This window comes from Homarus americanus, unplaced genomic scaffold, assembly GCF_018991925.1.
Source record: "Homarus americanus isolate GMGI-L3 unplaced genomic scaffold, GMGI_Hamer_2.0 scaffold40919, whole genome shotgun sequence".
Taxonomy (NCBI): Eukaryota; Metazoa; Arthropoda; class Malacostraca; order Decapoda; family Nephropidae; genus Homarus; species Homarus americanus.
The window spans coordinates 138,119-160,778 of NW_024744049.1; the positions used below are offsets into that span (position 1 = coordinate 138,119).

General features: G+C 43.2%; 1 long non-coding RNA gene across 3 annotated transcripts in view; it reads left to right on the forward strand.

The window, feature by feature from the left end:
• LOC121877631 overlaps positions 1 to 17,996 on the forward strand; it is a 92,071-nt gene extending 74,075 nt beyond the window's left edge. For all 3 annotated transcript variants that reach the window (XR_006091031.1, XR_006091032.1, XR_006091033.1), the window contains one exon: positions 17,325 to 17,996. This is a non-coding gene — a long non-coding RNA (uncharacterized LOC121877631). The remainder of the gene's footprint in view (positions 1 to 17,324) is intronic.
• The last annotated feature ends 4,664 nt before the right edge of the window (positions 17,997 to 22,660 follow it).

Below are 22,660 nucleotides of genomic sequence, written 5' to 3' on the forward strand. Positions count from 1 at the left end.
TCTCTCTCTCTCTCTCTCTCTCTCTCTCTCTCTCTCAGCTAATGACACATCATCTACCATAACAACAGTGGCAGTTCACCCTTTATATACCACCAACACGACCCAACCTCTTGTCGCTATAAGGCATTCAGTCCTCAGAGAAATCGTATCTAGTTATGATAAGAATCGCAGTGCAAAACCCCCGATGCTATTTTGTTTTCACTGTGTTAATGTTTGTGTCACTTATAGATGCGTTCATATAAGCTGTAGTTACGGTAGATGTTATTTTGTTTTTATATAACTTACGATTATTTAGAGTATAGAGAATCCAAACCTCTATGTATTAAGATTCGATCCTTTTTTAAGAAACCGAATCGTATAGACCCTAATATTAACTTACCCATATTACCCCCATCCTCTTTCCCATCCCTCCCCTTCCTATTATACCTATCTCCATTACCCCTTCATTACCGTCCCTTATATCACATATGGGGTCTCGATTCTATCTCTGGAATCTGATCGTTTCGTATAGAGGATCCGGCGCCAAGATGGGATCGGATACGGTGTCTATATTGAGAATTTTTTAAATATATTTTATCGGTAATTTTAACGTAGATTCAAATGAAAAAAAAAAGAAAAAGAAAGACAGGAAAATATGATAATAATTAGAGAGAAAATAAGTTGATAAATAATAAATGAATAATATGAAATAGTTTTAATATTTTGATTTGAGAGGGAGTGTTTGCGTCGGGCAAGAGTGACGTCATTGGTAAACAAAGATGGCGGCGACGACGGACCCCACACACAGTACAGTTACTATATACGGTTTAACAGGGAGGAATGAAGGACTTTATTACGTGTATATATTGTAACTATTATGTATTACTGTATTTTGAAGGTTTATCCTTCCCCATCCCTTGACTCCCCATCCCCTTTGCCTCCCCATCTCCTTGCCTCCCCATCTCTGTCTCCCGTCTGCCTGCCTCCCAGCAATCCCCATCCTTTGATTTCCCCATCTCCCTGCCTCCCCATCCCCTTGCCTCCCCATCTCCCTGCCTCCTCATCTCCCTGCCCCTCCCCCTGCCTCCCCCATCTCCTGCCTCCCATCCCCTTGCCTCCCCATCTCCTGCTCCTCCTCATCTCCCTGCCCTCCCCCTGCTCCCCCATCTCCCTGCCTCCCATCCCCTTGCCTCCCCATCCCCTTGCTCCCATCTCCCTGCTCTCCCCATCCCCTGCCTCCCCATCCCCTTGCCTCCCCATCTCCCCCCTGCCTCCCCCTCCCCTGCCTCTCATCTCCCCTGCCTCCTCACCCCTGCTCCCCATCTCCCTGCCTCCCCATCCCCCCTGCCTCCCCATCCCCTTGCCTCCCCATCCCCTTGCCTCCCCCATCTCCCTGCCTCCCCATCTCCCTGCCTCCTCAACTTCTCCCCATCCCCTGTGCCTCCCCATCCCCCTGCCTCCCCCCATCCCCTGTGCCTCCCCATCCCCCTGCCTCCCCATCCCCTGCCTCCCCATCCCCTGCCTCCCCATCCCCCTGTGCCTCCCCCATCTCCCCTGCCTCCCCATCCCCTGCCTCCCCATCCCCTGCCTCCCATCCCCTTGCCTCCCCATCCCCTGCCTCCCCCATCCCCTTGCCTCCTCATGTCCTGCCTCCCATCTCCCTGCCTCCCCATCTCCCCGCCTCCTCACCCCTGCTCCCCATCCCCCATGCCTCACCCATCTCCCTGCTCTCCTCCATCCCCCTGCCTCCCCTAACTCCCTGCCTCCCCCATCTCCCCTGCCTCCCTCACCCCTGCCTCCCCCATCCCCATGCCTCACCCATCTCCTGCCTCCCCATCTCCCTGCCTCCCCATCTCCCCGCCTCCCTCACCCCTGCCTCCCCATCCCCCATGCCTCACCCATCCCCTGCCTCTCCCCCCATCTCCCTGCCTCCTCCCCTGCCCCCCATACCTCCCAAAGCCCTCCCATCAATATCAAACTATAATATGTATTTACAATTACTTGATGAAATTACCAATATAATTCCTCAACCCATTATCGCTGCTGTCATTTCTGTTTACAATTATATTTGAATTTAGGTTATAATACTTAATATAATGGCTGGCTCGCTGTTATTCCCACAAATATTACAATTACTAATTTATATTATAATCAACCATTGGTGTAGTCTAATTTCGTGTTTCCATTACTTGTCCCGGAGAAAAAAAAGAGGTGAATATGTATGAGTAAATATATATATATATCCCTAGAGTGCATATATACTACTACTACTACTATTATTACTACTGCTACTACTGCATATTGAAATGTTGTATTTAAAGATTTTTTTATATTAGATACTTTTGTATATTGGAAGAAAGGGGGGACGGTTACTGCTTTGTGTCTGTTTGTGTGTTTGTATTTCTGTCTATGTCTGTTTATCTCTTTGTGTCTGTTTTTTCTTGTCTGTCTGGGTGTGTCTAGATCCAGATCTTGTTTTCATTAATTTACATATACGTTATATATATATATATGTGAAATTGGTTTCTTTATGACCACACAGACGCCATTTGCCAGTGTGTTACAGGTACAGTGTTTATTACCCAGGTTAATACAGGTACAGTGTTTATTACCCAGGTTAATACAGGTGCAGTGTTTATTACCCAGGTTAATACATACTGTTTATACAGGTTATCACAGGTACAGTGTTTGTACCCAGGTTAATACAGGTACAGTGTTTATTACCCAGGAATACAGGTACAGTGTTTATTACCCGTTAATACAGGTACAGTGTTTATACCCAGGTAATACAGGTACAGTGTTTATTACCCAGGTTAACATTACAGTGTTTATTACCCAGGTTAATACAGGCACAGTGTTTATTACAGTTATCAGTGTTTATTAATACAGGTTATTCAGGTTATACAGGTACAGTGTTTATTACCCAGGTTACAGGCACAGTGTTTATACCCAGGTTAATATAGGTTTTATTACCCAGGTTAAACAGGTACAGTGTTTATTACCCAGGTTACAGGTACAGTGTTTATTCAGGTTAATACAGGTACAGTGTTTATTACCCAGGTTATACAGGTATTATTACCCAGGTTAACAGGCATGTGTTTATTACCCAGGTTAATACAGTACAGTGTTTATTACCCAGGTTAATACAGTTACAGTGTTTATTACCCAGGTTAATACAGGTACAGTGTTTATTACCCAGGTTAATTATACTGTGTTTATTACCCAGGTTAATACAGTTACAGTGTTTATTACCAGGTTATCAGTACAATATAAAACAACAACAACAATATTTACTTATTGAGCCTGTCGAGTGATGGAGCTCTCTTGAAGGTACAACTTCAAGTGAGACTCGAGGTGATAAATGTCGCGTTCCTCGTGACTCTTTTTCTTTCTTCTTTCTTTCTTTCTTTCTTTCTTTCTTTTTCTTTCACTACGCTCCACGCCCTCTCCTTCCCCTCCTGACATCCTCTCTCTCTCTCTCTCTCTCTCTCATGCACCAAACATCACCTTTCTCCTCTTCCATCTCCTCCTCTCATCTCCCTTCCCTTTACTCCCCTTCCCACCTCCGTCCCAGCAACGAGTCAGATAAGCATCTAGTGGCCTTGATAACGATCTCCGACAATTAGTGCTCCTGCCCTCATCCCCACCCACTACCCTGTCTCCCCACTCACCCTCTCACCTCCTCCTCTCCGCCACTACCCCCTCTCTCCTCCTCTCCGCCACCACCCTCTCCCCTTTCCACCACTACCCCCTCCTCCTTCTCCGCCACTACCCCCTCTCCCTTCTCTTTCCACCATAACCCCTCTCCCCCTTCCTCCTCCTCCCTATCCCCTCCCACCTTTACACCCACACAACCTCACCCTCCACCTTCCACCTCCAACATCCACCCACTCTTAACCTCTCCCTATTCTCTTCTTACACCCACACACACCCTGTCCATTCACCCACACAGACACACCCTCCTCCCTACTACTCTCCCCACCCCCACACCCTCCCACACACCCTCCCCCACCCCTACCCCCTAACCCTCCCCACACACCCTCCCCCACACCCCCACACACCCTCCCTCCCCCACCCTCCCCACCCTCCCTCCCTACCCTCCCCCTACACCCTCCCCCACTCTCCCTCCTCTACACCCTCCCTACACTCCCTCCCCACACCCTCCCCCTCCCTCCTCCCTCCCTTTGTTTCAATGTCAGACACAGTTTATTGCTTAAGATTTAATACGGCTGATTAAATATAATCAAACGGGTAAAGCTATACGTAAGAGATAAGTACAATTAGCCGAGGTTTACAAGCATGCAGGAAGGCGATCACAATGTTTAGCGGCAGTAAGGTGGTCCGGGTGTCTAAAGTAATGTGGAGGGAACAGCGTTTAAATGTGGGTTAGGGGGAGGAGTGATTAGCGAGGGTGGGGTGGTGTTCACTTTATGACTTGTATTAACCTCTCTCTGTCTCTCTCTATCATGCTTTCAATTTGTTCATTTCCAGGTGAGGTTTACATATATACATACACGTGCTTAAGCCTTTGGTCATTATTATTACGGGTCTTGGTGCTTCATAGTCCTTTCTTCTCCTCCCCCTCCTCCCTCCTCCTCCCACCCATTGTAAGGTTCTCGAATAACCTTCACTCCTCCTCCTCCCTCCTCCTCCTTCATATCCGCGCTGTGATTATCGCTGTGGGGCGCGCGGTACTGGGGTGATTACAGGTTGCTGGACATAGAGAGAGGCTGGGATTGTTGGTGCTCTTCCATCGGCGCTGGGATTATTAGACTGCGTGATATGGTGCTGTGTCGGCGCTGTGATTGTGTTCTGTTAGTCACGGCGCGATTGTTCTGGTCAGCGATTATTTTCTTGAGATGTGTTGCTGTGTCGGCGCTGTGATTGTGTTCTGTTAGTCACGGCGCTGATTGTGTTCTGTTAAGGATTATTTTCTTGAGATGTGTTGCGTGTCGGCGCTGTGATTGTGTTCTGTTAGTCACGCGCTGGGATTATTTTCTTGAGACGTGTTGCTGTGTTGGCGCTGTGATTGTGTTCTGTTAGTCACGGTGCTGGGATTATTTTCTTGAGACGTGTTGCTGTGTCGGCGCTGTGATTGTGTTCTGTTAGTCACGGCGCTGGGATTATTTTCTTGAGACGTGTTGCTCTGTCGGCGCTATGATTGTGTTCTGTTAGTCACGGCGCTGGGATTATTTTCTTGAGACGTGTTGCTGTGTCGGCGCTGTGATTGTGTTCTATTGGTCGGCGCGATCGTTTCACCAATTTACCTGCTAGGACCATTGTTACGCCACAACTGGGATTAATAATTATCGGTTTTATGCTCAGGGATTACCGCTATGCCTAAGCTATGATTAGTGTAGCTTATCAAATAACTCTTGAGATTGTTTCTGTATGCCTTGGGTGCTGGGGTTGTTGCTGGGTAATTAGGTGATTATATCGAGGCAGAGCTCTGAGATTGTTGTTATGGATAGACAGATAGAATCAGGTTGGGAGCTGTGATTGTTGCTGTGGGCCCTGGGATTGTTTGTTGCTGGATAGATAGAATCAGGTTGGGCGCTGTGATTGTTGCTGTGGATAGATAAGATCAGTTTAGGCGCTGTGATTGTTGCTGTGGGCGCTGGGATTGTTGCTGTGGATAGAATCAGGGCGCTGTGATTCTGTGATAGATAAGACAGTTTAGCGCGATTGTTGCTGTGGGCGCTGTGATTGTTGCTGTGGATAGATAAGATCAGTTTAGGCGCTGTGATTGTTGCTGTGGGCGCTGGGATTATTCTTGTGGTTCGTATTATGTGTCTCCCTTGTTAAATAATTCAGCAGCATCTCTTTAGTTATTGCTGCAGCTGTGGTCGCCTCTGGTTGCTGTTCCTGCGGTTGGATGCTGTGAATGACGCCTCAGATGTTTGTTTCTGTGTGGTGCTGTGTTTGTTGTTGTGTGGTGCTGTGTTTGTTGCTCGGTGATGCTGTGTTTGTTGCTGTGAGTGTTGGTGTGTTTGTTTGTGTGTGGTGCGTGTTTGTCTGTGAGGCGGTGTGTTTGTTTCTGGGTCTGTGTTTGTTGTGTGGTGCTGTGGTTTGTTGTTCGGTGGTGCTGGTGCGTTTGTTGCTGTGAGTGTTGGTGTGTTTGTTTGTGTGTGCTGTGTTTGTTGCTTGTGAGTGCTGGTGTGTTGTTTCTGTGTGGTGCTGTGTTTGTTGTGTGGTGCTGTGTTTGTTGGTGTGGTGCTGTGTTTGTTGCCTGGTGGTGCTGTGCGTTTGTTGCTTGAGTGTTGTGTGGTTTCTGTGTGTGGTGCTGTGTTTGTTGTTTTGGTGCTGTGTTTGTAGCTGAGTGCTGGTGTGTTTGTTTCTGTGGTGCTGTGTTTGTTGCTGTGAGTGCTGGTGTGTTTGTTGTCATGATTGGTGCTGTGTTTGTTGCTGAAGTGCTATTGTGTTTGTTGTCATGAGTGGTGCTGTGCGTTGTTGCTGTTTGGTAATAAAGTTGTTGTTTTTGTTGTTAATGTCCTTGTTTTCTGTCACTAGTGTTGTGTATTTGTGATTTGTGTTATCTGTTATTGTTATAAAGTTAGATATTTATGTTGTTAATTTAGTTGGTGTTATTGTTATTATTTTGATGTTATGGTTTTTGTTATTCGTTAAATATGTTGTTATTGTTATTATTTTGATGGTATAATTTTTGTTATTGTTATTGGTTAAATGTTGTGGTTGTTATTGTTATTATTTTGATGTTATAGTTTTTGTTATTGTTATTAGTTAAATGTTGTGGTTGTTATTAAGTTAAGGTTATGATTGTTGTTATTGTTAAGTTAGATGTTGTTTGGAGGCGTTGTGAACAGAGTGGGGTTGTGATTGATGTTGTAGGTGTTGTAATAGAAGGTACTGATGTTGTGTTGTAGCTCCTGATGTTAATTATTTTCCATTCATCTGTGTTACGTCGGAAAGTAACAGCGACTTGTTTCTATATGTTACTGGTTCTACTTCCCATGTTACTGCTACTGCATTTTAGACTTCTACTTCCGCTACTACCTCTTGCTACTGGTTCTGCTACTGCTTCTTCTATACCCTCTGCTACTGCTTCTGTTACTGCTACTGCTTCTGTTACTGCTACTGCTTCTGTTCTCACTACTGCATTCAGGCTCCCGTTAAACTACCAGTCGGTGATTTGCATGTGCAGGTGTGCCAGAATTATTATCAGTCTCTTGAGAAGGTAAGCACAGTGGAGCGTGAAATTGGGGGTAATAATTGGTCGTTGTGCAGCCTATTAGAGAGTGATTGTCAGGGGCGTCAGTGTGGGCAGCCTCAGGTGGTGTGGTGGGGTAGGGGGGATGGGGGGTAGGATGGGGGTGGTGGTGGGTAGGATTGGGGGGGTGGGATGGGGTAGGTGGGGGGATGGGGTGTGGGGGTGGGTGGTGGTGGGGTAGGGATTGGGGGTAGGTGGTGGGGTAGGGATGGGGGGTAGGTGGTGGGGTAGGGATGGGGGGTGGAGTGGGTGGGGTGGGGGGAGAGGTGGGTGTGGAGGAGAGAGAGAGAGAGTTCAGTCACCAGCCCTCAGTACCGAAATATTACCCTGGAGACACACACACACACACACACACACACACACACACACACACACACACACACACACACACACCGTTGGCTGATTAGAATTTCATTGTTGAGACCGGTTAGTTTACCTACAGTACATTCTCACTTTCTAAGCCACGCTTCGCCAATTTATGTGTGTGTGTGTGTGTGTGTGTGTGCGTGTGTGTGTGTGTGTGTTTATATCGTTTTAAGATTGATTATTATAACCTCATAACACCACTTCTTAACTAACTCCAACCCAACCAAACTTCACACTAACCTAACCTAACATATAACCCTAACCACTAACTTCATTAACTTCTTAACAACCTACCTTCTTCTACACTAATCTAACTCTATCATCCTACCCCCAGATAGGGTAAAGGTATTTAATCATCAGGCGAAATAAGCTGGGGTGTCTAATCTTCAGCTGTTCCTTATGAGAGTTGATTATTCGCTTCCGTAGACTTATTAAACATATAAAAAAAACACACACACACACACACCATAATTCCACCCCCACACCCACCCCACCACACCCCCTCACCACCCACACCCCCCTCACCACCACACCACCCCCCTCACCACCCACACCACCACCCCACCACACCCACAGCAGCATCAAGAGGCTATTTAATTGACTGCACATAATGGAATCTTCAACATCCACCCCGTCATAGACTCTTCCACCGCCTGCATAGAGCTCTTGTTTATGGGGGCTTAACTAGGCGTCAGTCACGTGTTCGTCCGACATGCATAATGGCTGCTCCAGTGTTTAATTCATGATAATTACACGGGGAGTGCCTGGGGCGGGGGGGTGAAGGGTGGGGAGCGACACATAAAGCAAGTGAATGTGTGTGTTTGTGTGAGAAGAGAGAGAGAGAGAGAGAGAGAGAGTACTGCATATCGGTATGTGGCTGTGTGTGTGTGTGTGTGTGTGTGTGTGTGTGTGTGTGTGTGAGAGAGAGAGAGAGGGAGAGAGATGGTACTGCATGTCGGTATGGCTTTGTGTGTGTGTGTGTGTGTGTGTGTGTGTGTGTGTGTGTGTTGTCAAGAGGTCAAGGTCATTGGGCTGAGATTAACTCCAATTACGCAACAAATTGTAAGCAAAAATAGAAACTATTCTTAATTAAAGGAGATTACTTACACCCTTACCTGTACAGTATAAGGTAAATATTCTTAATTAGCTAAGAATATTTACACCTTTACCTGTACAGTATAAGGTAAATATTCTTAATTAGCTAAGAATATTTACACCTTACCTGTACAGTATAAGGAAATATTCTAATTAGCTAAGAATACTTACACCTTACCTACAGATAAGTAAATACTATAGAAATTTCACCTACCAGTATAAGAAATATTCTATTAGCTAATTTTTACTACCTTATAATCCAAGATGATATTCGTAATCAAAGGAGAATATTAACACCCTTGGATAAGATAATATTGTGAGTATTAAAAAAAAGAAATCGTCGAAAAAAAATGGAATATTCTGGCTATAGGAATTTATTGTAGTGATGATGACTGTTTATTAAGTTATGTAAATATCTTGCTGCGTTTACGAGGGTGTATGTCATCGTCTGGCTCGCTGGATGGATGGTTGGAATATATGATTAGTTGGATGAATAGGTGGATGAATGGTTGGATGGATGGATGAATAGATGGATGAATGGTTGGTTGGTTGGATGAATGGGTGATGAATGGTTGGATGGATGGATGAATTGGCTGGATGGATGGTTGGATGAATTGGCTGGATGGTTGGTTGGATGGATGGATGGATGGATTGGCTGGTTGGTTGGTTGGATGAATGGATGGATGAATAGGTGAATGAATGGTTGGTTGGTTGGTTGGATGAATTGGCTGGATGGATGGTTGGTTGATTGGATGAATGGATGGATGAATAGGTGAATGAATGGTTGGTTGGTTGGTTGGATGAATTGGCTGGATGAATGGATTGATGGTTGGATAAATGGATGAATGAACAGACGGACAGACATGAACGACAACATGGCGCTGTCTCAAGGCCTCAAGAAATCGTAAATAGAAGACCCCCTCTCCTTCCCTCTCACCTCCCTCTCCCTCCTCCTCTCTCTCCCCTTTCCTCTTCCTCTCTCCTCTCCCTCTCTCTCTCTCTCCCCTTCCTCTCTCGTCTCCCCTCCCATCTCACCCCTCTCCCCTCCCCCTCGTTCCCCTCTCCCCTCCCCTCTCCTCTCCTCTCACTCTTCCTCTCTCCCCCCTCACCCCTCACCCCCAAGATGTCGTAAGTTCATTCTGGGTTGTGAGGATCCGTAGAGTTTTGTTCATACACTGCTGAGAGATTGAACGTGTTTTTATTTGTTTGTTATGGCGTTTTATGTTGTTCAATTACAAAGAGTTCGTTAAAAGTCGTTCAGTTTCAAAGAGTTCGTTAAAAGTCGTGGCTCAGTTATAGAGTTCGTTAAAAGTCGTTCAGTTACAAAGAGTTCGTTAAAAGTCGTGGCTCAGTTATAGAGTTCGTTAAAAGTTGTTCAGTTACAAAGAGTTCGTTAAAAGTCGTGGCTCAGTTATAGAGAGTTCGTTAAAAATCGTTCTGTTATAGAGTTCGTTAAAAGTCGTTCAGTTACAAAGAGTTCGTTAAAAGTCGTTTAGTTACAAAGAATTCGTTAAAAGTCGTTCAGTTACAAAGAGTTCGTTAAAAGTCGTTCAGTTACAAAGAGTTCGTTATACGGTATAAGTCGTTCAGCTTAAACAGTTGCATAAGTGAAATAATTCGCTTGAAGTCCGATTTTAACAGATCTATTCGTTTTATGGCCGATTTTGATAGTTCTGTTAGTTTTAGGTCCAATTTTAACAGGACCGTTAGTTAGAGGTCCGATTTTAACAGACGTGTGCAGTAGAGATCCGATTTTAACAGGTCCGTTAATTTTAGGCCCGATTTTAACAGATCCGTTACTTTAGACCCGCTTTTTAGGGGTCCGTTCGTCAGAGGTCAGATTTTAAGAGGGTCCTACCTGTATTTAATTAAGTCTGGAGAGGAGAGCGCCCAGTCACTGTGTTCTATTGTTACCTGAGCCTTACCTGTCACACCTTACCTGAGATTTACCTGTCTCACCTGTCCAATCCTCAGGGGTGTGTTATGCTCTGTATCGTCTTTTAACAATTTAGAAATCGTTTTGTATCAGGTGCACTAGAAAACACTTTAACAAACAGCTGATATTAGAAACCAATTTGTATTATGTTTACTGATAGAAAACGTAATGATTGTTTAGAGAACCCATGGAGCCTTAGGACGTATTTGATTGTATTGTTAAAGTTAATTGAAGAGCGAGTGATGAACTGCCAACATTAAGCTGCCAACACCAAGGTACTAATGTCAAACTGCCAACATCAAGGTACTAACGTCAAGCTGCCAACACCAAGGTACTAACGTCAAGCTGCCAACATCAAGGTACTAACGTCAGTGCTACCAAGATTAAGCTCCCAAAGTCAAGCTGCCAACATTAAGCTCCCAAAGTCAAGCTGCCAACATTAAGCTCTCAAAGTAAAGCTGCCAACATTAAGCTCTCAAAGTAAAGCTACCAACATTAAGCTTCCCCCCCCTCCCCCCAAGGCCGCCGTCTGTTTGGTGTCTGTGCACGTCGTCAGCACAGTCGTCAGCATAAGGTCCTCTACCTGGGAGAAAGCTGACAACCCTGACATATTTATTTTTATTCTGTGGATTTTCATTTGTTTTTTAATCCAAATTTTGATTTTTTTGGGGGGAGAGAGAGGGGGGGGGGCATTTATGAGGGGGTCACTAAGGGAAGAGAATATGTTACAATATCTCTCTCTCTCTCTCTTTCTATCTCTCTATCTCTCTCTCTCTCTCTCTCACTTGGAGATAACGAAGCCATAGCAACGTGGAAGGTTAGGTGAGAGATTTGTTATTTTTGCCTACCTTACCTCCTTTCATGGACTTTGAGAGTAAGAGGGGTATAAGTCCAGGCTATCAAGGGCACAGCTAAGCAACCACTGTCAACAAAATCTCAGTCACAACGCGTTACCCCAACATATCAACACCTATCCTGCTCTTATCTAACCTATCATAACACCCTGGCATGATAGTCTACCGGGAATTGGTCCTCCTGGTGGTTATAATCACGGCTAAGGTTAATGAGTTGCGCCTGTGGGGGATAAAGCCTTGTGGATTTCAATCATTCCCGCACGTGCACCAGATGTCGTGTCTAGGCGCAGCGTTGACCAACCAGCGCGCGCCGCACCTCTGAGCCGTAGTGGGCCAGCGTCATACACACCCCACCCCCTAAACAAATCCCTCCATTGTATTCTCGTCTCTCTGGTCTCCTACCATTCGGGTTATTATCGCCCATTTGTCGTATTTTGTGACGTATTTTCCTCCTTTGTGCTTGTTAAAATGTGACGGAGATGGGTATTAATGGCGTGTTTGGGAAGGGGGAAGAGGAGGAAGGGGGAGATTTTCCATATTATAAATGCAACGTTTTGACAGCTCACAAGGAGGGATTATATTTTCGTATTCTTGACGTCATTATTAAGATTTTTTTCCACTCGTGTGTGATATTTTTCAGGCGTTTATAATATTTTTCAGCTGTTCATGATATAATTCAATCGTTTATAATGATATTCAATCGTTTATGGTATTATCCAATCGTTTATACAAATTTTCGATCGTTTATAATATTTTTCGATCGTTTATAAAAATGTTCGACCGTTTATAACATTTTACAGCCTTTTATGATACATTGTATGAGATTATGAATGTCTTAACTGATTCTTTAAACGAAGTGAACGAATTTGCTGTTTTTTGTACCCATAATCTGAACTATTTATTAATTTATGTTATTTTTATCTTTATTGATACATTATATAAGAGTTTATTTGACTTATATTCATGTATTAGTAAGTGTTTAAGTGTATTCCTTACTTATATTTATGTGTTAGTAAATTTTTAAGTATTTTATATTCTGAAGCAAATGTTTACTTTCTATGAATAGTCAAAGTTGTGTATTTTATCTTTTAGGGAAAGTAATATAGATTATACTTTAATTTTTCTAGATTAAGTAATACTGTATAAACTTTTAGTCAAAGTATTCAATCTCAGAGGAAATTTTTAATATACTTTCATCTTGTAGTTATATACAGTATAAAGAAACTACTTTCGATCGGTAGACAAATTGTTTTATACTTTTATCCGGCAGCGAAAGTTCTATAAAATACTGTATACTTTCACCCTGTCGCCGAAATATATACAGTGACATACTTAAAACTGGCAGTGAAAGTCTATAATAATAAACTTTCACCTGGTAACCAAAATATTAAATACTTTCACCTGGTAGCCAAAATATAATATTCTATACGTTTCCTTGGAAGCCAAAGTATTATAAAAATACACTCACTTTCTAGCCAAATTAAAATATACAAATATACTTTAACCCGGTAGCCAAAATATAATACATTATACTTTTCCTTAGCAGCCAAAGTATCATAAAAAATATACTCACTCACTGTAGCCAAATTAAAATATACAAATATACTTTCACCTGGTAGCCAAAATATAATACACGTTCCCTTAGAGTTTCAACAGAGTTTCGTTCGTGTTATCCCGAGTCGAGACAATTAAACCCTATTTGTGTGGTTGTGCGTCAAGTTTGTCCAGCCTTGTTGAGTTCCGTCCTAAATGCATGTACTATTCATTTTGAGGAGGTAGTTCGAGCCCAATCCAATCTCTGTCGTTTGGGGGGTGTGATTTTCTCCTTTTTCGGGGGATTTGTGTTTAAATCTGTAGGGTTTTTTTGTTTAATTTTTCGTTTTTTTTTTGGTTTATTTGGTCGTTTTTGTGGTTTTATTTTGTCGGTTTTCTTGTGATTAATTTGGTCGTGTCTTGGGGGTCTGTGTTAAATTTTGGTGTTTTTATGTTAACTTCTGTCTTTTTTGTGTTTAATATTGTCGTTTTTGGGGTTTGTGTTCAGTTCTGTCGTTTGTGTGGGGTTTTGTATTAAATTCTGGAGATCTTGCGTCAAATTCCTCTTAACTCTTTGATAATTTGTATTGGACGTTTTCCTTTCCAAGCCTCCCTTCCCCCTCAATGTGTAATGGTGTCTATCCGTCCGTCCTTTAGCCAGTCCGTCAGCCAGCCCGTCCGTCCGTCCGTCCTTTAGCCAGTCCGTTAGCCCGTCCGTTAGTCCGTCCGTTAGTCCGTCCGTCAGCCCGTTTGTCAGTCCGTCCGTCATTGGAGTCATGTCAGCAGGACCCACGCCAAAAGAATCTTGCGTAAATGATGAAGAAAATAATTTACGCACTCGTTTCATATACAACCTTGGATTTCTTAATGAGTTCTTGAAGGTGTTTCATTAATTTTTGCACTTGGGAGAGGGTGGTTGGGTGGGTTGGTTGGTGGGTTGGTGGGTGAATGGGTGGGTTGTATGTTATGATGTGTGTTAGGATGTTGTTAGGGTTTAGGTGGGTAGAGGTGGGTGGGTAGATGGGATTGGGTGGGTGAGTGGGTTGGTTGGTGGGTGAATGGGTGGGTTGTATGTTATGATGTGTTAGGATGTTGTTAGGGTTTAGGTGGGTAGAGGTGGGTGGATAGATGGGATTGGGTGGGTGGATGGTGGGTGGGTGGGTTGGTTGGTTGGTTGGTTGGTGGGTGAATGGGTGGGTTGTATGTGAGTTTTCTTTAAGGGATTTCTTTAAAGTGTAATCTAGTAATCCGTTTATGTCTGGGATTTGAAATAAAAGTAGATTGGGTTCGACTCAACTCTTGTTATTTTTTGAAGAATTTAATCCATTTCTCGTTCATTTTAGAGGATTGGAAGCTAATCCGGTTGACACTTAGTGGAATTCAAAGCCAAACTCCTGTGCTTTTGTGGAATTTAATGTATTTTTTGTGGATGTTGAACTCACATTTGTCCACTCTCATAGTCTTCCAATGTTTAACCTAACCTAACCACCCCCTAACCTTACCCAACACACAGATCTTGTGACTTAACTCAGCGTGTGATGGCATCCGTCCATTTTTCCCTCCTCCTCCTCCTCCTCTTGCATGATGTGGAGACCTTGAAGGATCTCCCCCCGACACACACACACACACACCAAGGACTCCTGACTGCTTAAATTCCCCCACTAATGTTCTCAAGACTCGCCTGCCCCCATCTGGCGACCCAACCTGGCTGTGATTTGTGGAGGTGGTGGTCCTCCTCCTCCTCCTCCTCCTCCTCCCTCCCTCTCCTCCTCGTCCTGTCTCTTGTCTCCGTCCCTTCCTCCCTTCTTCTCTACCCCTTCCACGAGCATGACAATATCGCTGGATCATGTGATTGTTGGTGTTTGATGATGATAATAATAATATTAATAACAACAATAACAATAACACTACTACTACTACAACCAATAATAATAATAATAATAATAATAATAATAATACGAGTTTACACCTGAATTTTACTTGCCACCTTAACTCATAATTTCTACAACAGCAACAGGCATAAAATCCTTCAAATATCATTAACAACAAAAATAATATGCAAATTCTTGAACATATATTATTTTTAATTTTATATATAATTAAAATAATGTCGATGAAATATTCAACTCACACACACACACACCTGATAGAGAATGGTTAGACAGGTGGTGTACGTCTCGGTGTTAATATTCAACAGGTAGTTCGTTACCTTACCAGGATGTGAAGGTATACTCCACACGGTGCCTCTACACACTCATGTTGCCAAGGTGTTGTGAGTATGAAGTAATTAGTGTGTGATGATGATAATACTGATACTACTAAAATAATAATAATAATGATACTAAATTAATGATAATGATAATTGGTCTTTAGTATGGCATTATATATTGTTGTGTTGATTGTTTTAATTACCTGTGTCCTACCTGGCGTTAATATGGAACATGATAGTGTGTGTGTGTGTGTGTGTTTGTGTGTTTGTTTGTTAGTGGTGGATGTTGTGGTTAATTAATGTAATACTTTTAAACATTTATTCCATGGGTGTGACTCTCTCTCTCTCTCTCTCTTCCCCCCCTCCTCCCCACCACCCTTCTCTTCTTCCTTCTCCTCCTTTACTGCCTCTTGCCCTCCCACCCTCCCTTCCCTCCCTCCCTCCTTCCCCCCATTCCTCCACAAACCATCTGCTTCACCACCTCTACTATCTCCTCTTCCTCCTCCGTCTTCTTATTCTCTCTCTCTTCCTCCTCTTCTTCTCTATTCTTCAGATCCTCCTCCCTTTCCTTACTCTAACTCTTCTCTTGTTTTTGTGTTTCTTTTGTGTATTTGTTGTTGTTGTTGTTGTTTTTCTTTCTCTTGACTATCGTTATTTTGATCTTTATTCCCCTCCTCTTCCCCCCCTCTTTCTGCTCCTCCTCCTCCTCAATTAACCGGCCCACCACCTTTCCCTCCTCCTCCTCCTCCACCTCAGTTAGCAGGCCTACCGTTGACTCTGCCTCCTCCTCCTCCTCCTCCTTTCCCCCCTCTTCCTCCTTTCCCTCCTCTTCCTCCTCCTCAGTTGATAGGCCCACCAACTCCCTCTCCTCCTCCTCCTCCTCCTCAGTTAACAGGTCTACACTCTCAGCTGTCGACTCTGTTTCATAACTCATACTGAAGTGGTGAGGAGACAGTAAATATCATCAGGGCAACAGTTGTGGTCACCTGCCCCCTCTGCACACCTGTACCTCTAGCTTTTGTGTGTGTATGTTGAAAACCTTTCTATCTAAGTTAAACACACACACACACACACAGGTAAAATCGTACAGGTGAAAAACATGTAGTTTACACCCTCTTAAGACGTGGTTTAAACGGCACTACGGCGGGAGATCCTCTTTTAGACGCTTAGGATATTCATGGAATCTTCACCGTTAAGGACCTTTTGTTGTGTATATACGATGCATATATACCCACCTTTAAGACCCTCTTACTTGGTATATATGATGGGGAGGGGGGGTGGGGGAAGAGGAGAAGGTGGAGAGGGGGGGTGGGGGAAGAGAGACGGAGGGTGGAGGGAAGAGGAGAGGGGAGGGGAGGAAGGGAGAGAGGGTTCTTCAGGCCAAACCACCCCTGTGTAACTCAGAAGATGCACCAAAAGGAGATTCCTGATCTGCTTTTAAAAAAGTTTTTATATATATGTGTTCATGAGTGATTGAAAAGATGCTGCTTGGATTCTCTTGTCTTGTAAAGCTTATGGAATCTAATTAGTTGGGGGGGGTTGAGGCTGAAGATTGGATTCGATCTGTTTGGTTTAGGTTAGGCTGTGGGTAGGCTAGGTTAGGTTGTGGGTGGGTTATTATTGAGGTTGGGGGGTGGGTGAGGGGAAGAGGTGGGGGATGAGGGATAGGAGAAGAAGGAGGAGGGAAAGGGGGAGTGTGAGGGGGAGGGGAGGAGGAAGTAAGATGGGGAAGATATGGGAGAGGGGAAGAAGAAGGAAGTGGGAGAGGGGAAGAAGGAGGAGGTGAGAAAGGGGAAGAAGAAGGAGGAGGTGGGTTAAGAAGGAGGAGGTGGGTTAATTGGAAGGTGGGAGAGGGGAAGAAGGAGAACAGAGAGGGGAAGAAGGAGAATGAGGAGAGAGAGAGAGGGGGGGGAGGGGGTAGAGTAGTAGGTGTGTGTGTTTTGACATAGCCAGAATCGTGTATAAATGTGGTCAGGTATAATAGTCTAGTATAATTGGATTAGATTCACCCCAAGAGGATTAGAACTCGTCTCTCTCTCTCTAATAAATCCCGTTACATAATCAGACTGTATTTCCTGTACCCACCACTAGACTGTACCCTCATTACTCTCCTCTTATTTCCAGGTTGTGTTGTAAGCGGACGGGAAGTCGGACTGAAGTTTGTGTTCGTATTACTGTGAGTCTTGATGAAGTTGTGTGAAGTTTGACGTAGTGTTTTCTCAAGTGCTGGAAACTGAACGTAAGTGTTGGAAATTGAACTTGATGTTGTGGACAGTTATTTAAATTGTTGAAAAGTGACTGGAAGTGTTGGAACTATACTAAAGTGTTGTAAAGTGAACTTGAAGTGTTGGAAACTGGCTGAAGTGTTCCTAAATGAATTTAAAGTGCTAGATAGAGAGCATAAAGAGTTAGAAACTGAGCTGAAAGTGTTGGAAACTGAAGTTAAAGTGTTGGAAACTGAACTTAATGTGTTGGAAACTGAACTTAGAGTGCAGGAAATTGAGTTTAAAGTGCAGGACAGTGAACTTAAAGTGTTGGAAACTGAGCTGAAAATGTTGGAAAGTGAACTAAAGTGTTTAAAGTTGGATGTTGAATCGTGTTGACACTTGAGATCTTGTGAAGAGACTGTTTAAAGTTGCGTTAAGTGTTTCTACCAAGAGTAAGTCGCGTTAAGTGGCCGTGGTATAGTAGTGACAAGTGTGGTACTGTACCCTGACGTGTCTTGATCTTGTCGAGAACCTGTCCAAGACGTGTGTGTGTGTGTGGGACGTGTACTGCCTGCCAGTCTCCAGTCTCTAACAGGTAAGATTAATTCGTGTTCGTTAAATGGTGACTGTATGACTGACTGTGGTGGGTGTTATGTGGTGGTGTTGAGCGTTATGAGGTGTTGTAAAGCATTATGAGGTGTAAAGCGTTATGTGGTGGTGTAAAGCATTATGAAGTGTTGTAGCGTTATGAGGTGTTGTAAAGCGTTATGAGGTGTTGTAAAGCGTTATGAGGTGTTGTAAAGCGTTATGAGGTGTTGTAAAGCATTATGAGGTGTTGTAAAGCGTTATGAGGTGTTGTAAAGCGTTATGAGGTGTTGTAAAGCGTTATGAGGTGTTTATAAAAAGCGTTATGAGGTGTTTATAAGTGTTATGAGGTGTTGTAAAAGCGTTACTGAGGTGTTGTAGCGTTATGAGGTGTTGTAAGCGTTATGAGGTGTTGTAAGAAAGTGTTATGAGGTGTTGTAGCCAAAGCGTTATGGGGTAGTGTAAAAGCGTTATGAGGTGTTGTAAAGTGTTATGAGGTGTTGTAAAACATTTATAAGTGTTGTAAAAAGCGTTATGAGGTGTTGTAAAAGCGTTATGAGGTATTGTAAAGTGTTATGAGGTGTTGTAAGCGTTATGAGGTGTTGTAAAAGCGTTTTGAGAGGTGTTGTAAAAAGCGTTGAGGTGTTGTAAAAGTGTTATGAGGTGTTGTAAAGCGTTATGAGGTGTTGTAAAGTGTTATGAGGTGTTGTAAAGCGTTTTGAGGTGTTGTAAAGCGTTGAGGTGTTGTAAAGTGTTATGAGGTGTTGTAAAGCGTTATGAGGTGTTGTAAAGCGTTATGAGGTGTTGTAAAGCGTTATGAGGTGTTGTAAAGCGTTATGAGGTGTTGTAAAGTGTTATGAGGTGTTGTTAGGTATTACAAGATGTTCTTAGTGTGTTTAATGCTCTTGATGGTCGAAATATCATGAAGTCATCTTTCCTGGAGAATGTTTGTGGTATGCTGTGGTATGTTGTGGTATGTTGTGGCATGTTGTGGTCAAGTGTTGTATGCTGGCTGTTGCTTAAATACCTTCAGTGACTCGTATAACCTGACAGAGTGAAATACCAAAGGCTTGTTGTGTGTTGGAGAAGAAATTGCAGTGGAAAGAGTTTATTTAGCCGGAGGAATACAAAGTTTATTTTTAGCTCAGAATTATACAGATTGAACAACAGCAACAATAATATTAACAACAACAACAGTAATAATAATGGTAATAGTAATAATAACAATAACAACAACAATAACAACAAATACAAGAACAAAAATAACAAGAATAACAAATGCAGCAAGAACAACAACTACAATAACAACAACAACATTAACACACCTGAGACTATATATTTACCTCAAGAATATATATTAATTAACACCTGGACATCACCTGAATTACAAACCTCTTACCTGGTTGTTACTAAAACACTTATTAACCTTTTCTCCACCTTTACGTTTTAGATCAGAAAAGGACTTTAGTTGATTATTTGATTTATATTAATTTCTAAGGAGATTGTATTTACCAGCTAGTGAAGGAAGCGAGTCGTGTGTGTGTGTGTGTGTGTGTGTGTGTGTGTGTGTGTGTGTGTGTGTGTATGTCTCTGTGAAGAAAAGAGCAAGATTTGAGAAGTATGTGTGGCTGTTTTTGTCTGTGTCTGTGTGGGGGGAGGAGAGAGAGATAGGGGGGGGAGGGAGATGAGAGGGGGGTATCAGACGCAGGCAGGACATAAGCAGCACTATCACCCCTGGTGCAGTTGCCACACCCCCACCACACACACACACACACGCACACCCTCCTTATACCCACACCACCACTCCCCACACCCCCCACACACCACCACTCCTTTACACCCCTTCCCCACACCCACCACCCTCTACACCTCCTTTCCCACACCACCACCCCTCTCTACACCCTCCCTCCTCCACTGCTCCTCTCTATACCCTCTCTACACCCACCACCCTCCTCTTGACTGGTGCTTTGCGGGAGTGCCTCAACAGGGTGCAGTTCCCACCACGCTCCAACACCAGTTATGGACTGTTATCAGAGGTGTGTGTGTGTGTGTGTGTGTGTGTGTGTGTGTGTGTGTGTGTGTGTGTGTGTGTGTGTGTGTGTGTGTGTGTGTGTGTGTGTGTGTGTGTGTTTATTTGTGTTGAATTGATTATTACAGCTGTGAGGTGGTCAGTGAGGAGGAGGAAGCTGTGGTCATCCTCCTCCTCTTCTTCCTCCTCTCCTTCTCCTCCTCTTCTTCCTCCTCTCCTTCTCCTCCTCTTCTTCCTCCTCTACTCCTTCTTCTGCCTCTTTTTCTTTGTGTTGTCTTATCTCTTTATTCTGTTTTGTGTACAGGTGTGTGTGTGTGTGTGTGTGTGTGTGTGTGTGTGTGTGTGTGTGTGTGGTTGCATCAGTCTACGGCGAAATCACAGCTACAAATAAAAACTGAAAACCTTCCTATGTACCAGTCAGTCAGTCAGTCAGTCAGTCAGTCAGTCAGTCAGTTAGTCAGTCAGTCAGTCAGTCAGTCAGTCAGTTAGTCAGTCAGTCAGTTAGAGAAGAAGAAGAAGAAATAAGGGAGATAAGAATAAGAAGGGAGGAAGGAAAAAATGATGCGAGGGTAGAGAACAAGAAGAAAGAGGAGGGTAAGATGATGACGAAGAACAACAACAAGAAGAGGGAGAGAAGAAGAAAGAAAAGAGGAGAAATGGAAGAAAAAGCAAAAAAAAACAAAATTAAGAAAATCAACAATGAAAACGAAAGAACACCTGTGTTTTTTAGGAGTCTTTTTCATCTCACCTTTATCAGGGATCAACGGATGTGTAATTAAAAACAAGTTCGTGTAGGCAAGATACCACGGGGCAGCTTATGAGTGTGTGCAGTTCTTTACAATGTCACAATCACCTCTACGGTTCATCAGGGGCGCTGACATGCATGTGAATTAAATTGGTGGGGGAGGGGGTAGCTAGGGTTTAATTATTTCTAGCTATTTGATAAGGAGTGTGGATAATCGTTCAATCGTGGGGTACGTGTTTTTTTAATGGATGTGTTTGGTTTTTAAGCAGGAGAGGACAGAGTGAGGGTGTTTTTAGTTCGTTATATGGAGGTTGGGGGTGGTTTGGTTCGTTATATTGGGGTTGGGGGTTGTTTTGGTTCGTTATATTGGGGTTGGGGGGTTGTTTTGGTTCGTTATAATATTAGGGGTTAGAGGTTGTTTTGGTTCGTTATAATATTTGGGTTGGGGTGTTTTTGGTTTCCTTTGTATTGAGGTGGTAGTTGTTGAAATTGGTACGGTTCGTTATATGGAGGTGGGGTTGTTTTGGTTCGTTATATTGGGGTGGGGTGTGTTTTTGGTTCATTCTATATTGAATTGTTGGGGGTTGTTTTGGTTCGTTATATGGGGTTGGGGTTGTTTTGGTTTTCTACGTTATATTTGGGTTGAGGTGTTTTGGTTCGCTGTATTGAGGTGGTAGTTGTTAGGTTGTTTGGTTCGTTATATGGAGGTGGGGTTGTTTTGGTTCGTTATATTGGGGTGTAGGGTGTTTGGTTCGTTATATTGGGTTGGGTTGTTTTGGTTATATTGGGGTTGGGGTTGTTTTGGTTCGTTATATTGGGGTTGGGGTGTTTTGTTCGCTTATTGAGGTGGTAGTTGTTAGGGTGTTTTGGTTCCTTATATCGAGAATTGCTTTTAGATTGAGGTCTTCTAGGTTAGGTTAGGTTAGGTTACCGTCAGTTGAGCTAATCTTCAGGTGAAATAAGCTGGGGACTAATCTTCAGGTAAAATAAGCTGGGGACTAATCTTTAGGTGAAATAATCGGGGGACTAATCTTCAGGTAAAAAAGCTGGGACTAACCTTTAGGTGAAATAAGCTGGGGGGACTAATCATCAAGTCACCCAACTATAGACTAAAAGAGATTAAATTTGTACAAAGGTTAAAACAAATAAACCCAAATGTTAAAACACACGTAAGTTATTTAACACCTCTGAAGGTTAGGCTACTAGGGCAAGACACGAGAATTTGTGTCTGTGTGTGTTGAAGTAAGGTAATGTGTAAGTATTGAGTGACTTATGTGTATGAATGAGTGTGTGTATGTATAACTGTGCTGGTCTGTTTGGGGGGGGTCACCACTAGAGAGAGAGAGAGAGAGAGAGAGAGAGAGAGAGAGAGAGAGTGGGATGAGGGAGCCACGTGTTCCAGTTGCTTCTCGGGATAACTGGTTCACTGCCAGTTAGCCACGCCAGAAGTTGATGGGAAACTGGTCTGCCTGAAGATATATACAGTTAGACTTAAGAATGACTGTCTTGGGGGGAGGGGAGGAGAAAGAAGAGGAGGAGGAGGTGGTAGAAGAGGTGGTAGGAGAAGAAGAGGGAGGAAAGGAAGAGGTGGAAGAGGAAAAGTGACAATAGCTTTAATGGACAAATAAACTGATAATACACATTATAATGTATTAGGGAATATTATAATGTATTAGGGTATGTTATAATGTATTAGGGTATGTTATAATGTATTGGGTATGTTATAATGTATTGAGAATTTTATTTAAATGTATTAGGGTATGTTATAATGTATTAGGGTATGTTATAATGTATTAGGGTATGTTATAATGTATTAGGGTATATTATAATGTATTAAGGTATGTTATAATGTATAGGGTATGTTATAATGTATTAGGGTATGTTATAATGTATT